Below are 16,082 nucleotides of genomic sequence, written 5' to 3'. Positions count from 1 at the left end.
TCAAAGGAGAGCCAGGAAAGTCGAACTGAATGTAGAATGTGGAGGAAAGAGGATTTATTATTGAATGAAAGAGAATCAATACTGAATTGGTTGAGCCATTTACTAAGTGTAAGACTTAGGAAAGGAGTTAGCTGTAGAAGTAGAAAGAATTAAATGGTATTTTTGACGGTTTTTGTCTTTTTTTTTTTTTTTGAGACGAGGGTGATACTAATACTATAACTTGTACAAAACAACTTTCATAGAAAAGGTCTTTTAAAATATCTTAGTCCTCTTCTGTACTTTATTAAGTAGAGTCTAATGGAGAAACTGAGTATTTCTAGTCTGCCTGATGCTACTGGGGGTTATTATTGTCGTTATTCTGAATATCACTACACAAATAGAACATAAAACAGTGCCTGGCCCAGATATTTTCAAATAGAACAATCTGTATGATATACTCTCCGCTTGCTATGGGTGAATTTTATAGAATTTTGATCCACTTTTTAAATATTTTATATTTTTGACAATTTCTGAAGTGTAATAATTATAGTTTTTATTCAGAAATAATACGTGAATACATTTATACTGTTTAAGATCCAGGCACTACTTCAGTATTCAGAATTAAGAGATGACTGTGCCCTCTAAGATTCCACTTTAGGTATCCATTGCAAGAAGTACAAAAATTAAAATTTAACCTTACATTGTTCTGTTTTTTTTTTCTATGCCTTTAAATATGTCTATCATATTGTCATCTTAAACTTTTCTTTGTATTTATATATCTATATGTATACACATAGCCAACTATATATCTTTTCAAAATGAGGTCATGTCATATGCATTATTATATAATTTGCATGTTTTCACATAATGATATGTCTTGGACATACTTTCATGTTAGAGCATATAGTTATACTTCATTACTAAATACATAAAAATTAAGATGAACAAAATATGCCTCACATCCCACAGAATGAATGAAATGCCACTTATGTAACTATTTCCATATTGATTTACAGTTGTTTCCTATTATTTACTATTACAACTAGTGCTGCAAAGAACCTTCTGAATTATATAATATTGTACATATGTGAGTTTTGCTTTAGTTTAGTTTTCTAGAAGTAGTATTGTTAGATCAAAAAGTATGTACATTTTAAGTCATTATAGGTACTGAAAAATAGCCCTTCAAAAAGATTTACCATTGTGAAGTCCCATCAATACATAAAAATGTACATGAGAATGTTTCTCCAAAACTGGTCACTATAGATTACTTTATTACTTTAAGTGGGTTTATTTTGGAAGGGGCGCGACAGTAGGTCTGCGAGGGAGAAGTTTAGATTTTCATAAGCCTCACCAGAGTCTCCAAATTCGTTCTTTAATGTGAATATAGAGTCTTCTTCTTATATAAAGTTCTTGGTAAATATTGTTTTCAAGCTCTCTCTTTCTAACCAGATTGGTGCTTAGAATGCCTTTAAAACCCAAGAGTTATTTAAAAGACAGTGTAAAACTTTCTAAGTTATTGAGTCTTTAGATAGTTTAATTTATGTTTAATTTCTGTTTTTGCTATAGTTTAGTTAGAGAATATGGTTGCAATTTATTGAGCTCTTTCTTAAAGCCACATTGGTATATGTTTCATGTGCATTTGCAGAAATGTCTATTTTCTTTCTATTTGCAGAGTATGTGGTTTACTTCGCATGGTAGGACTTTATTTGCAAGGCTATTGTTTTACTTAATTCTCTATACCCTTATTTACTTTTATCTATCTATTCGTTTTGCCCAATACAGAGAGATGGCATTAAATTCTCCAATAGCAGTTATGGATTTTTCAATTTTTTCTTGTATTTTGAGATTTGTTTTAAATATTTCAGAGTTCTGTAGCCATGAGAAAATATTTTAAAATATTATAGCCTTTTGGGTGGATCGATTTATATGTTTCACTTTGTCTATTTTGTAGCTTTTTTTTTCTTTTCTTTTCCTTTTTGCCCACTTAATCTTATTTTAACTCTATCATAACATCTCCCCGCCCTTATTCTTTGCTTGGCATTTCTTTCTCTAAACTGTCACTTTAGATATCGAATTGTCTATCTATGATCTTTTTTTAAAATCCTACTTGGCCTATGAATCAGAAGATTGTATCTTTTTTTTTTTTTCAGTTATTTGTTGATGTTTATTTAATTCTATTCCCTGTTCTATCTAGCGGGAATTTCTGGGTCTCTTCTCCATGGTTTCTTAATTCTACTGCCAGACTTTTCATCAGCTTTCCCTTTAATGCAGACTTGGAGATTCCGTGGGATCCCTTGGCTCTCTCTTCCCGGGAACTCATTTTCTTTATGTCTTTGCACATTCTGCCTCTTAGCCTGAGCACGACCACTCTGGTTGTGGCGTCAGATCCAGCCCACCCCAACATACATTCATCTGAGTGCCAGAAATTGTCGAAACTCAGCCAATGAATAATGCTTTGAATTGGAATTTTGTACACTTCATGAACAGCAGATTATCATTACAAAGTTCCCAGCTGTTTAGTTGTTTTGCGTTGTCTTACGTGCTTGACTAAGAACACGCAAAGTTGCGCAATCTAAGGCAGTGGTGCCAAATGGTCATTATAATAAAAACCTTGTTTGAAAATGTGATGCTATTTATATTATTGCCACAGATTCATTTTGTCCTTTTAAAATTGACCCAACTTTTAAACTAAAGGTAAACTTCCCTAATCTTTGAGCCAAATGTTTTGTTTGTGAGCATTTCCTACATCTACAGTTTCTAGTATCTACAAGAGTTGATGGAGAAGTAATCAGCCAAACTACAGTGTACAAGGACAAGGAAAACACATTGTTATATAACAATGACTAATATTAACTATTGAAGCCATTACTTCCATTTCAATGGAATTCGATGCCATTTTAGTATAAAGGTGTGTCAACTTGGAGGCTCAGGAATACATACTTTTTCATTGTTGAAACAAAAACCATTTGTAAAAGTCTTTTTAAACATAAAATAATTACTCCCATCAGATGGGAAAGATGCCTTCTCTTTGCTCTACCGATTTCTTTGGGCATTAGAGCCACTAGTGAAGTTTGGCGGTACTGTTTGTCACGTGCTTGGCACACTCGGTTGTTTCTTCACCTATGTTCTCACTTTGCCATTGAATTAGCGATAACATTTGTTCAACCTGGTCCACCTTCAGTAATTCCATGGGAAGGAAGGACTTGCCAGAAGTTACCCAGGTCCTGGGTGTGCTGACATCTCCCTGGGGATTAGCGGGTTAGAAGCTACCAAGGGCAATCAATGTCCCTCTCCTGCAGCACGCACTTTACCTTGATGAAGGTGAAAAATCCCTCTGCTTCTCTCTGTCTGCCTCAGTCAAACTAGAAGAGCTGATTGGCTTAGCCATTCTGTAGAGTTCTCCAAATCATGCTTAATCATGGGACCTGGTGAAGGCCCCAGCTCTTTCTACTCCTCCTTGATTCTCGTAAGTCTGAGTCTGAATATTCCTAGAACTGCCCTGGCTCTGTAGCCTCATCTGTATGTTTTAGTTATATTTTCCTCCAGGTTTGCTTTTACATAGATTTAATTCTGTTTGTTAATCTGTCTCTTAAGAAGTCCTGAAACTTCTAGTTTATTAATAGCACTCGGACAGTCATTTATTTTAGAATACAGTTCTCATTCTTTCACGTGATTTGTGTGTACTGGGGTAGGGTAGATTTAAATGCTTAGAAATTATCTAGGCCCACCTGTTCCACACAAATATGTTTTATAATTCAAAATATGTCCTTATCAGATGGTTATAATAAAAATAATTATAATTTCTATTCTATCTTTCAAAAAAAAAAAGTTGAGCAAAATCGAACTGAACCACTGCCTGCTCCAGGGAGGAACCTGACTCTCTGTGGAGAGCTGATGAATATTTGATTCTTATGATGAAGATTTAAAAACGGCTTTTTATTAATAACTAATTAATGACTGCTCTGGCACTGTCATCTTGAACAAGTAGAGAGCAGTGAGAAACTAACCTGAGTGAATACGAATAGGCAAGAAAACTTAGTGATGACAGATTTTGTTTTTAGGCTTTCTGTGTGCCTCCCAGCACTACAAATTACAGCCACTGTGAGGCGATCTGTAAACGACTTGCTGTGCCCGCTTTTTCTGGGAGCACTTTGAGAAAAGGCGGCATCATTGATGGTGTGAAAGTTCTCCATAATTGCTCCAACAGCAGCTCAGAAGTACAGGGATTTTCCTTCTTCTCTAAAGTGTCTCTTGGAGTCAGGAAAAACTTAATGCTTGATATTCTGCATGTCCTGCGGGATGCTTTATTCCAGACATTATTTGTAAATTTTATCATGATCGTCAGGCAGAACTTCCATGGGAAATGTCTTATTTTGCTTTCCCAGCGTGTGTATTTTTGTCTACTTCAATTAACCAGAATTTAAGGAAACTGATGTTAGAGTTCAGTGATTTGACTTTTGTTTTTAGCTACATTTCCATCCTAAGATGAACGGAAAGTCTCAGCAAAATTCTATGGTTTAGTTCTACAGAATACAACACCCACCCTTCCCCCCACCCTGCCACACACATATTGAAACAACAGATAGAACATGTCAGTTAAACTTCTATGAAAACTTCTGTGGTTTTTGTGCCTTGAATAGCGAGAAATGATGCTCAAAATGATGACTTTCAGAATATGCAAGATAATCAACTGATCAAAAAAGAAAGATTAAGTATCATTCGTTAGAGTCTCCTTACCCAGCAGAAATGTGGATAATGAGAGTTGTAACTATGGGAGCCTTTGGCTGGCAGGAGCTCTGGTCTTAGAAACATTACTACAGGCAACTAGTGATCTGACAGGAAGCCCCCGGGACAGGTACCCTGACCTCTCTCTTCTCTGCCCTTCAGATTCCTGGTGATGTCTCACAATGGCTTAACCGACCAGAAGCTGGAGGGCAAAGGGGTCTTGGTGTTGCATTTTGCAGAATCACCATTTCAGGGGCTAGGGCAGAGTAGAGAATGGTGGAGAGAGGATATGATGTGTAAGCAGAGGATATCTATGGGAGGGGATGATAGTCTTTCCTCAGTGATGTTTGGACATCCTTCCTTCCAGCAGCCCCGAGTAGTGGGGTTGCTGGTGCTTGTCAATTTCACTTTTTTCCCTGGAGGTGGCTGATCTCAACTTCTGGGGATTCACTGAACTTAGTTTGTGGGATACTTTGGTTCTCAGCTCTGGGCTGGAAGTGCAGAAAAATTCTCGGTTTCCAAACCATGTGATGATACCTGTTTCCTAGAATGGAAATCAAGTTTCTGAGTGGTTAGTAAATTCAAGCCAGGTTACAGTTAATATGTATAGTGGAGCTGGTATTAAAACCAAGGTCCATTGGGCTCCCATGTATCTGCCTTTTCAATGGTCTTAAAAGTCTATCTTTCTGTTTTATCTATATAATTTGATTTTTACCTTCCTCATCTTTCAGTCAGTCCCTTAAACTTTTTGAATAGAATCTCTCACTTCACATCCTCTTGCCTTTCTGCCATGTTCATCTGTGATACTTCACTCTTTTTCCAGCGTCCTCAGTTCTTTGACCACTTGAACCCAAGCGTGCGGTAGAGTCCCAAGCTGAAGTCATTAAGCCACCTTTCCTCTGTGGCAGCAAGTCGTATAGCCAAACTTAAGTGCTCTGTTCTACAACAGTGCATTCTATTTCCATGTGGACACGCACCGCAACTTCAAATGCCTTCCCCGCTCCGTCCGTCCCCCGCCATTTCTACTTTAGATTTTTTTGCATCCTCCAGGGCCAAACTTTTACTGATTTCCTTAAGAAATCAACATAATTTATGCTTCTCTCCCTTACAATAGATGACTTTGCTTCCTATCACACTGAGAAAATAATGATCATCGGGCATGAAATTTCTTGACTAGTTTCATTCTACCTAAAAATCATCAATATATTCATCTGTCCTTGTCTTCTATTCTATGGATTCCATTCAATGAAACTCAATAGACCTTTATTTGAGCACCTACTGTGAACCAATCAATATGCTGAGTGCTTGGGTATAAAGATCGACGACGTAGGAAATGGTGGTTACTGTCTCCAGCTGATTCGTATGGGGTGGTGGAAAGGAAAGAGGGAAGACATATTGAGACAGATCCAGGCAAAGAAAAACACAATCTACTAAGTGCTGTTACTGGCACATGGGAAGGTACTATTGATCACAGAGAAAAAGCAGCTACGCTCAGCTGGGGGAGGTAAGGGAGGATTTACAGGGGAGGCAGTGCTTTTCTCGTCACCCATGACATCCCTGTCGGCTTGTTCCAATTCCTTCCCTACTCCTCTTACAGAAATTGTTTCCATTTCACTTGGCGCTCGTGATCCCTCTTTCGATTTCTATAAAATAAAGACCACACTCTTTGGCCTCCTTGAAGGAGTGCTTGTCGCCTTGCTGCCTCTTCACCTTCCACCTGACTCCTCGCCATTTCCTTCTTGCTCTCCAGACCCCCACCGTCCTACAGACTCACAGCCTCCAGACTTCCTCACTGTCTCATGCGGTTCTTTGCATAGAATTCTTTCTTCCCAGTTTCTCTGCCTGGCCCAACTCTCTTCTTCTCTAGTGCTCACAAAAATGGCTCTGAGATTTCTCTGATTTCCCATGCCTGGACAGAGTTCCTCCCTCCCCTGCCCATGCTGTTTTTGTACTTCATTTACATCTCTATTGTGATATCTGTGACTCTGAAAAATGGTTGCTTACATGTTTTTCTCCTTAATTTGAGCCCATAACTCATGCATCTCTACACATTGGTACATTGTGAGTGCTCAGTAAATGTGTATCCGACACTGAAAAACACACACGCGCGCACACACACACACACACACACACACACACACACACAAACACACACACTCATGCATGCATTTTTAATAAAGTCCTGACTCCATTATTGGTGGAATGATGTTCAGAAGAATTGTGAATTTTTTGGCTCTCAATCTTCTCTGTTGTGAGTGGGCGTTATAATGTCTTGCCAGCTTTATATAACTGTTATGGGAAAATCTAAGTGAAATTGCTTTAAAAAAGGTAATCCAAAATAAATGAACATTCTCTTAAGAGATGATGTCTATAGTAAAAAAGAAACCTTAGTGAACCCACAAATCAAGCCTCATTAATTTTATGAAACGTTATCCCTTTTACTTATTTAAAAGCGACATGGAAATGTTGCCTGAGCTACACTGTCACAATTGCAAAAAACAAAAATATAAGAACAAAACACCATAAGAGAAACTCAGACACATATGCTCATGGATAATATTGTTTCGAATAAGAGCATGGCATTTTGGTTAGTGAAAATAGAAAGGCCTTGGGAATGAAAAGGTAGCATAACTCTAAATCTTTTCATTCATTCCCTTCTCAAACATAAAGCTGCCCAACCGTGTCTCATGTATTGGACAAGGCATTTGAAAAGCAAAAGTATGCTGGGTCACCAGTTGGAAAATTTAACTTATTCATCAACCAAAAATGTATTAGTGATGATAATCACATGAATACATGTGCATGTAGAATGCATTTTACATGTAACATACCTACCTACATCCACACAAAGATATGTCTGCACAAATGTCCAATGTTATTTATTTGCCAAATATAAATAGAAGAGTGGTTAGACGCAAGGGCTCTGGAGTGAGACCTACCCTAAGTCTTGACCTGCTTTTCTGAGCTCTGTAACCATCCTGGGCATTAGTTTCCTCATTCAGGAAATGGACATAGTATTATGTGATGAACTTGTTGTAAGGATTAGAGGAATAATGGGAAACATTTTGCTTTGTGCTTGAATTTTGCTAGAGATTATTCAGGGGCTCTGGGTCAAAACTAACCTAAAAACCTCACACATCAGACTCAGGCTTAGACAGCTGGCACTACCCAGTTCTTTTACCCACAGAGTCAGAATCACAATCAATTCATGGCCCATGTGACTTAAATCAAATACGAATTTTTGATAATGAACAAATATTCATATTTGAATATTTGTTCATTACTGTGCTTTCCATATAAATCCCATTTGCAGGAATTTGTCAAAGACCAAATTTACATCCCATGTAATTCGACTGGGAAATTTGGGATGAGCAAAATTTAGAATTTACTGATTTCAGGTGTGTGTGTGTGTGTGACCCTGTCCCTTAAGGCTAACTTGTGGGAAGTGCTTCCTGCCTGTCCTAGAACTCTAGCCACCTCCTGGGGAAGGAGGGTTGAGCCCCAAGTGTATTCGAAACTCTTGCTTGGTGTGCTTCGTTAATCTTCTCCTGGCGTTCCATGCTTCTATATGCTGAGCTTAACTTACTGTGACTGGAGTTGATGGAAACTGAAGAGCAGAGGCAATTTACATCTTGTAAATCACGGAACGCTGGAAACCCACCCATGGCACATCTGGAGAGACCTGCATTATTTAGTGCCTCTGCCCCTCCCTGCTGTCTCTAAAGTTGTAAAGCATGCAGAGCAGCTGTCTCTCAAACTTGCACCTGATTATGCACTGTCTTATTTTATTCTCTAATTGTAGCATGAGAGTCACCCTTTTCTCCCTGCAGACTATAAACCTACCCCGGACAGGCCCTGGGTCTAACAGTTCTTTCCCTGGCTGCTGACAGCACTAAGCTTACTGCCATCAGCAACAAGATTGACATTTGGCTGTTTAATCAGCCAGAGTCAATATGTAATAAGGACATAAGTAAAAAATTTAATATGTGTTAGTTACAAGGACTTTTCTACTAATTTTGCCACGAGAAATGCCTGTGTCCTTAATCAGGGATCTCTCCCGCTGTTTTAAAAGCAGATGCTGGGGCAAGGACTTGAGTGCAGGTACCTTATTTAGGAGATGATCTCAGGAAACAGCGATGAGGGAGGGGCAAAGGTGATGGGGAAGAGTGAACCACCAATAAAGGGTGCATTAATGAGCGGGTTACCACTGAGGGCTCAGTCTCTCAGGGGATCCTCTGAACAATGCCGTAGGATGTAGTTCAGTATTGTCTCGCCGGGAGCAGGGGTGCTGAGGTGCACATCCATTGATTCCCATTGGCTAAGGATTGACGCAGGAGAAGTGCATTCCCTAGCACTCCAGGCAGCAAGACACCCGCTGCAGAGAGAGCCCTCAGAGAACCTGCCTGGGCTTGGAGTAGGCGGCTTTTTGAATGCGCTCTGGGCACCAATACCTGCACTGGCTGGAGCCGGGCAGGGGGATATCCACATGTCTGTCTCTGTTAGGAGCTCTGAAGATCAGATACCAGGTCCCAACCAAGCACAAAAAATCAGAGGGACTGGTAGTCTGACAGCCTTGGAGTTTGCCCCTGCTTGTGGTATATCTTACTGTGTGATCTTGGACACAGAACTTGTCACTCTTAAGCTTCATTTTCCTCACCTGTAAAATTATGATGATTATATTGCAGGGATGTTATTAGCATTCGATGAGATAGTGAATGTGAAATGCCTATTGTGTGACTGGTATGTAGGTGTTCCCAAAATACCTATCATCATCATCATCATCATCATCATCATCATCATCATCATCGTTTTACAGCATTATGCCCTTCACACAATGTATCTCAGAAAAAGATTTGTCGAATCAACTAATTTTATCAAATTCTAACCAGTAACTTTTGCTCGTGATTTGAAGACATGGTAAAAGTTTGTAATGAAGTAGCTGAAACTCTCAGCCGCGACCAAAGTGCTGGGTAGGCATTTCAGACTTCCGGATGATCCTCATGTTCCCTCAGGACCATGTTGGAATTGCCAGCTCTGCTGTCCAGAGGCTACATCCCAATGAGGTTCTAAGATTGACTCAGTTTTCACTGTTTTGCTCATTTCCACATCTGAGGAACTTATGATAATGCCCGTGGTATAGTGAGCATTCAGAAGCTTTTGCTCAGCATGGGCGGATCGCTTTCAGGTCTCTGAACTCGGTAGTCTCGTCCACATTATGGAAATAGTAGCACATGTCGTACAGACCTCGCTGCTTTTCTATAATGTCCAGGCGAGCTGCTGGCTCCCTTGCGCCCTTTAGAAAAATCTCAGAGGCCAGATAGATGGGAAGCTCTGCAATTTTCGCTTCTGGTTATTTTCAGTGGAAAACGTGGCCCAGGAGAGAAAGTGTTAAGGAGAACGTCCTGAAGATACAGATGGTGCTTATAAAGAAAAAGTCTATTTTTCAATTTACAAAAATGATTAGCTGGGATCCCACTGAGTTCACTGCATGGGCTACTGCTAGTTTTAATTTGTGCCAATAGGACGGAGGGATAAACTTTAATGAGGATCTGTGTTCTCTCATCATGGGCAAAGTTAGATGAAGTGGCAGAGGGGGCAGGGGTGGTGAGAGATAATTGGAGGATTTGGACAATGGGGCTGCATCTTGGGGACAGATGAATGCTTTGCTGCCTTCACAGTCAGAGTCCTATCATCGTAGTTCCCACCTGAGTGAGGATGGGAATGGGAATGTCACAGTTACCCAAGGAGCAAGAAGTAGGGGGATTCCAGGCATAGTCCGTGAAGTCAGATGGCCTGGGTTTGCCACTGACCGTGCGAACTTTGTTCTTCCGTTACCTCATTTGCAATTTACAGCAGTTATATCTATGTCATAGTGTTGTGATATGAAGCATGATATTGCCAATAAAGAATTTAGAATAATGCCTTGCATATGTTAAATACTCAGTAAGTTTATTTATAAGTTCATGAAATTATTTTAGTTACAAATGCCCATCCATCTGGAGAAGTAGCACAGGACCCCTTAGCCCCAGAAAGTCACCCATTCCTTGAATGTCCCCCCATTCCTTGAATGTCCCCATCTCATGGGAAAGGGGAGTGAGGTATGTGTACTTTAATAAAAGCCCCCCTGAGTGATTTTGATATTATCTCCCTCCCTTAATTTCTGTTGAGAAGCACTCCATCTTCACATGGAGAAGTCTATGATAAGTACATCGCTGGTGGCAATAGCAAAACATAGATTCAAACTGCCAAGGAGAATTTTCTGAAGAAATGATTTCAACTGAAGCAAGACTATTAGCCTTTTCCCCCTCAGCATTTCTCTTCATACATCTGTGAGACTCACACGGTGGCCCGATAGGCTAGAGAGCAACCCATGTATGTTTCCTTTGTGATTTTTAGAAATAAATACCTGCAACATGAAAACAGTGCCCGTTGTTTTTCTAAGGGACTTGGAGACATCCGTTTTTGTTGCACTACACCAGAACTCAGATGCAGGAGCATGGCTGCTTTGATTGGTCAGCTCATGCCAGAATCTCAAGGCCATTTTGGGAAATGGGCCAGAATTATGCAAGGGTTCTTCTGAAGCAAGTACATGTATTTTGAGGAGTATGTTGAGGCGGGCGGGGGGAGGGTCTATACATTTCCTGTAAGCTTATGAAAAATTTGTGTATATGTGCATTTCATTTGGGAGAGATTCAATAACCTTGTAGGAGTCTGAGATCCTGGAAGTTTAAGGACCGATGACGTAAAAGAACAAGTGAGTTGGTTTCCTGTTCCTTTCTTTCAACTGAGCATAGAGATTGGAAGATGAGATCCTGGTCAAGTGGAGAAGACAAACGTTTTAAACACATAATAGCAACATAAGTCAAATCAATGCTGTGCGGGCACTGAGTCCTTGGAAGATCAAGGAAGGAAGGCCCCAAGGCATTCGAGCAGAGCAGGAAGGGTTTATTGACAAGGAAGATTTCCAAAGTCACTCTACAGATGAAGCCGTGATGGTTCTCTGCCTCTGACATTATCACAGGACACCTGACAGATTCTCGATAGCCCAGTCACCTGTTTGCCTCAGCTCAAGGAAATGTCCGAGCTTCATTAGTCTACTGACCATTTTTTCACTTTTCAGGGTTCCAAGTCGTCCTCTAAGGACACTTCAGTTCATTTGTTCTGGGGACAGGAGTGAAAAGAAAATGTAAAACAATGCTCTGAAATGCATCCAGGAAATATATTGTCGTGCAAGCTAATTAGCTTTTGAAAAAGCAGTGCTCTAATCAAGATTTCCGTATACTGTGCATGGCCTAATTATAGCAACAATAATACCGCAGATTTACAAAGAGCCTTTCAATACATATCTCTGCAATTATTTCAATTATTCACCAAATATCCTTAGGAAAAGAAAAGAGGTAGATGAAGAAGTGAGTTTTGCTGGGGCCAGTGTAGCTTGCGTTGTTTTCACAGTTGGAGCTAGAGTCTTGATCCTGTTGCATCCTAAGGGCCTAAAACCCTGGTTGCTTAACTCATTAATGTTTACAAAAGAGAAAGAAAAAAAAATCCATGATAATACTAGGGATTATGCAAGTCTTGATTATGTTTTTTTGTTGCTGACTGAAAGATTCCAGGTAGAGTCCGGCTCATGCTTATCTCTCAATTATTTTCTGAGTGAATAAATCAATGAATGATTCAATCAACAAATCATATAGACCCAGACCTTGGCAGGTAAAGCCAATACAAACGTAGTGGTTTAAGAGTCGAGACCATACGTGCCAGGTGTGAACCAGTCAAAAAATGATTGATATTCAAACTGGCTGACAAATGGTGGCTCAGAAAGGACTTCTTGGAATAGAAGAAGCTCAAACAAGACAGTTCCATGAGAAATGAGTGGAAAGTTGCTTAATCTATCTGTTTGAAGACACAAAGGGAAAAATATGAGCAGTGAGTATGAGAAAATGAAGGGAAATGGCCAAGCACATAATAGGCACTTAATGAATAATGCAGGGACTTAGAAAATATGTCTTTTCTGGATGACACCAATGTACTCGTTTTTGTATTTAAAGCGTGGAGTCTCAGTAGCTTCCAGGAGAGTTCAAGGACTCCTTAGTGAATGCGGTATTGCCTCCAGTTTGTATTTAGCAGGTTACGCAGTAATTTCTTTTATGTTCTCTATTTCAGCCACATTATGACTTACAGGTGACTTAGCTTTTTCAGTTGAACATGGCAGATAGGAATATAGGCTCTCAATTTCTGTTCTCAAAGTTCATGCTTGCAGATCTCTTGGTTTGGTACTATTAAGTCTTCCCCCCACTCCCATTTTTTTTTTTCCCCAGAGACACCATTTCATGGAGATAGGTGGCTGGCTGTGGGCAAAGTTGTCCAGTGGATCCCATCAGTTAGCTAAACATGTTCAGTGTCTTAGGTCCTGTAGATAGATTGAGAGGTCAAGGACTGGAAGGAAAAGCAGAGAAGTCAGGCAGGGAGTTCCAATAGCAAATACTTGGCTTGATCACTAAGCTATGTAGTAGAACCAAGACAACAAAAGTAGAAAAGATAGTTTCAAGATTTATCTAAGGACAGAAATAAGAAGCAGATAACTTGGTAAAGATGACTGAGTTTCTGCATCCTTCGTGATACAGGTCAGGGGACATGGCTTGGAGGTACGTACTAACAACTGAAGCACAGGATAAGCTTCCGTGAGTGAACATTGCTCCTGGTTACATCAAGGCATACAGTCTCTGGAGGGTCTAACACATACCTTACAAATATAGGTAACAGGGTGGAGACTACAAGTGTTGAGAAAACCAATTATGAAATAGGACTGTCTTTATGTGTTGACTTCCATTTTAGGAATCATCCTCTTCACCCCACCCCCAGAAAATAATCCCACAAAAGTCTTTCTATTTTTCACATGGAGTATGTATATCCCAGTTATAGGCCCAAATTCTTAATCTGTGAAGCATTCTTTTCAATTTAAATACAAAATAATGTATCCTTTTAAAGTATCTGTCTGGAATCAAAGTAAAAAGATAAATGAAGACTGTGCTACAGATGAAAAATTACCAGGAAATTTCAATAGAGATACTCTGTTATAGAAAGAAAATGCCAGCAGAGAAAACTGTTCATACACAGAGTGACTCTGAGAATGATTGATGGGTCAGCTTCCAAGATATTCAGGATTCTGCAAACTGTTCAGAAAATAAATTGCAAATGAGTACAATTTTATGGATTTGGAGCTTACAAAGTAAGCTTTGATTGTGACTGTTCATTAACGCCAAGAAATAAAATTTCGAATTGTAAACAATTCATAATACCAAAGGATTTTCCTCCAATTAAGCTTGTAGTAATACATTTTGCTCTACTAGATAGATACATCCCTTGTAAGTTGTTCTGTGACATTTGACTTAAGGCAAGTGATGCAAGGTAATCGTGGGCAGAAAGGCTGCCAAAGGGAGAAGCAATGTGATCAATAGGCTTCTTTTGTTGTTGGCAAACATTGTCAGGGGATGATCAGCGTCAGAGCTTGGAGCCAGGGAAAGCTAATAAGATGAGTGGCATATTTCCCACAATATGCTCTAAGTATTTATGCGCTGCTCAAAGCGAGATCTGTAAACACGATGAGGACAAAGAGAATACAACATTATTGATGATATCCTCCTGATTTATGTTTACGGCATCTGTGGATAATAACTTCATTTGTCAGAGGGACCCTTATGAATACTAATTTGGGGTGACAATCCAACCATGACCAGACTAGCTTTGGGTGATGCTCTTCCACTCATATGTATTTAGTGAGGACTATAGTATGTGGAGTGTTCTTAATCTCTGAAAAAGCACACTGGATTTGGGAGATTTTAGGTATAGTGGTTTGCAGAAGTTTGCAGATAATTCACACGGTCACATTTAGAGGCAGAATTAGATGCAGGACAGTATCTTTGAAGTCACATCTATGTTTCCTGAAGGCGATTCTGAGTTTAATTCTAAATGTCTCTAAATCCAAAAGAAGAAAAAAGGGTTAATCCCAACTATTGTTTTGGAGGAAAGATGACAACAGAGCAGTCTTTAAATTTTTTTTTTTTTAAGTAAATAAACTATCATTTTTCTCCTGATGTCTGCTGTCATACTACTTGTTAAACTGTTAGTGACAAGGTCTTGGATTTCAGAAAGGTATGGAACTGTACAGGCAGAATTGCAGAGTTAGTGGGTCATTGGAAGGTGTGAAATAAACCACTTTCCACACTGTGAGTCCACCATATCTATTCCATTTAAGAACTGTAACCAAAATTCAGCCAACCTAATTTACTATCTGTGATTCTAAAAATTCTCCTATGTTTTAAGATTCTCAATCCACACTAGGAAGAAACAGTTCTACAGGGTATGCATATTTTTCATTAAAAACTCATCATTCTTTTGTCTACATGCATGTGTACTGCCTCCTGCCAATACAACCTTCTAGGGATGGCTCCCTCTGCACTTGGCCTTTTCCTTGGTATATGGTTAAGTGGGTGAAACAGGCTGCTCATGTTGGAGGAGGGAACAGATGAGAAAGAAGATAGCCTGTAAGGAGGTCATCCTAGAGGTGTCAGCCAAAGAGGAAGCCCACATTCCAGATGCACTAGCCTCTGGGCACTTAATTGGGGATCTAGGTACTAAAGAGGTGGTTTGTTTCTGTTTCCTCCTATGTTTACCGAATAGAGTGATGTTTACTAATCATATAAATTGGGGGATGTTTATAAACGCTGATATTCATGCATCTGACACTGATTGATTTTTGTTAGGTTAGGTTTTTACCAGTGCTCTTGAGACAAATTATATATGAAAAGTTAACAAGTCTCATATTCATTCAATTTACTAGCATCATACCTGTTGTCCTACTACATCTTCTCTGTCTCCCTTGCTCACTTTCTGGGAGCACCCTGGACAACCTTAAATGTTCTCTATCCTTACTAGAACCTTTCTGATTTTTTTTCAGTTACAGTCAACATACAATTTATATTAGTTTCAGGTATACAACATAGAGATGAGACATTCCTATAACTTACAAAGTGATCACCCTGAGAAGCCTAGTACCCATCTGACACATACACAGTTATTACAATATGATCGACTATATTCCCTGTGCTGTATTTTCTATCCCCATGACTGTTTTTATAATACTAATAACTTTCTATGGAAGATTTCACTGGTAAAGACAGAACATGGGATCAATATCTGCCGGGTCTTCTAGTCTCCGAGCACAAGTTTCTAAATTCTAAACCATGTGAACCAAAATGCGTTCTTATGACAGATACAGACATCCAGGCCTGAGTGAGATTATTTCTATTTCAAGTCACATCAGAGAACCCCAGTAACACCCACCCCGGAGCACACCCTACACAGGCCTGAGCTCAGGA

General features: G+C 39.5%; 1 long non-coding RNA gene across 1 annotated transcript in view; it reads right to left on the bottom strand.

Moving 5' to 3' along the window:
- Positions 1-11,334: 11,334 nt before the first annotated feature.
- The window catches only part of LOC111737549, a 34,924-nt gene continuing 30,176 nt past the window's right edge, over positions 11,335-16,082 (bottom strand). Inside the window, exon 3 of the long non-coding RNA XR_002779465.1 lies at positions 11,335-11,865. This is a non-coding gene — a long non-coding RNA (uncharacterized LOC111737549). The remainder of the gene's footprint in view (positions 11,866-16,082) is intronic.

Source organism: Pteropus vampyrus, unplaced genomic scaffold (genome assembly GCF_000151845.1).
Source record: "Pteropus vampyrus isolate Shadow unplaced genomic scaffold, Pvam_2.0 Scaffold28, whole genome shotgun sequence".
Taxonomy (NCBI): Eukaryota; Metazoa; Chordata; class Mammalia; order Chiroptera; family Pteropodidae; genus Pteropus; species Pteropus vampyrus.
This window is presented reverse-complemented; position numbering and strand designations above follow the sequence as displayed.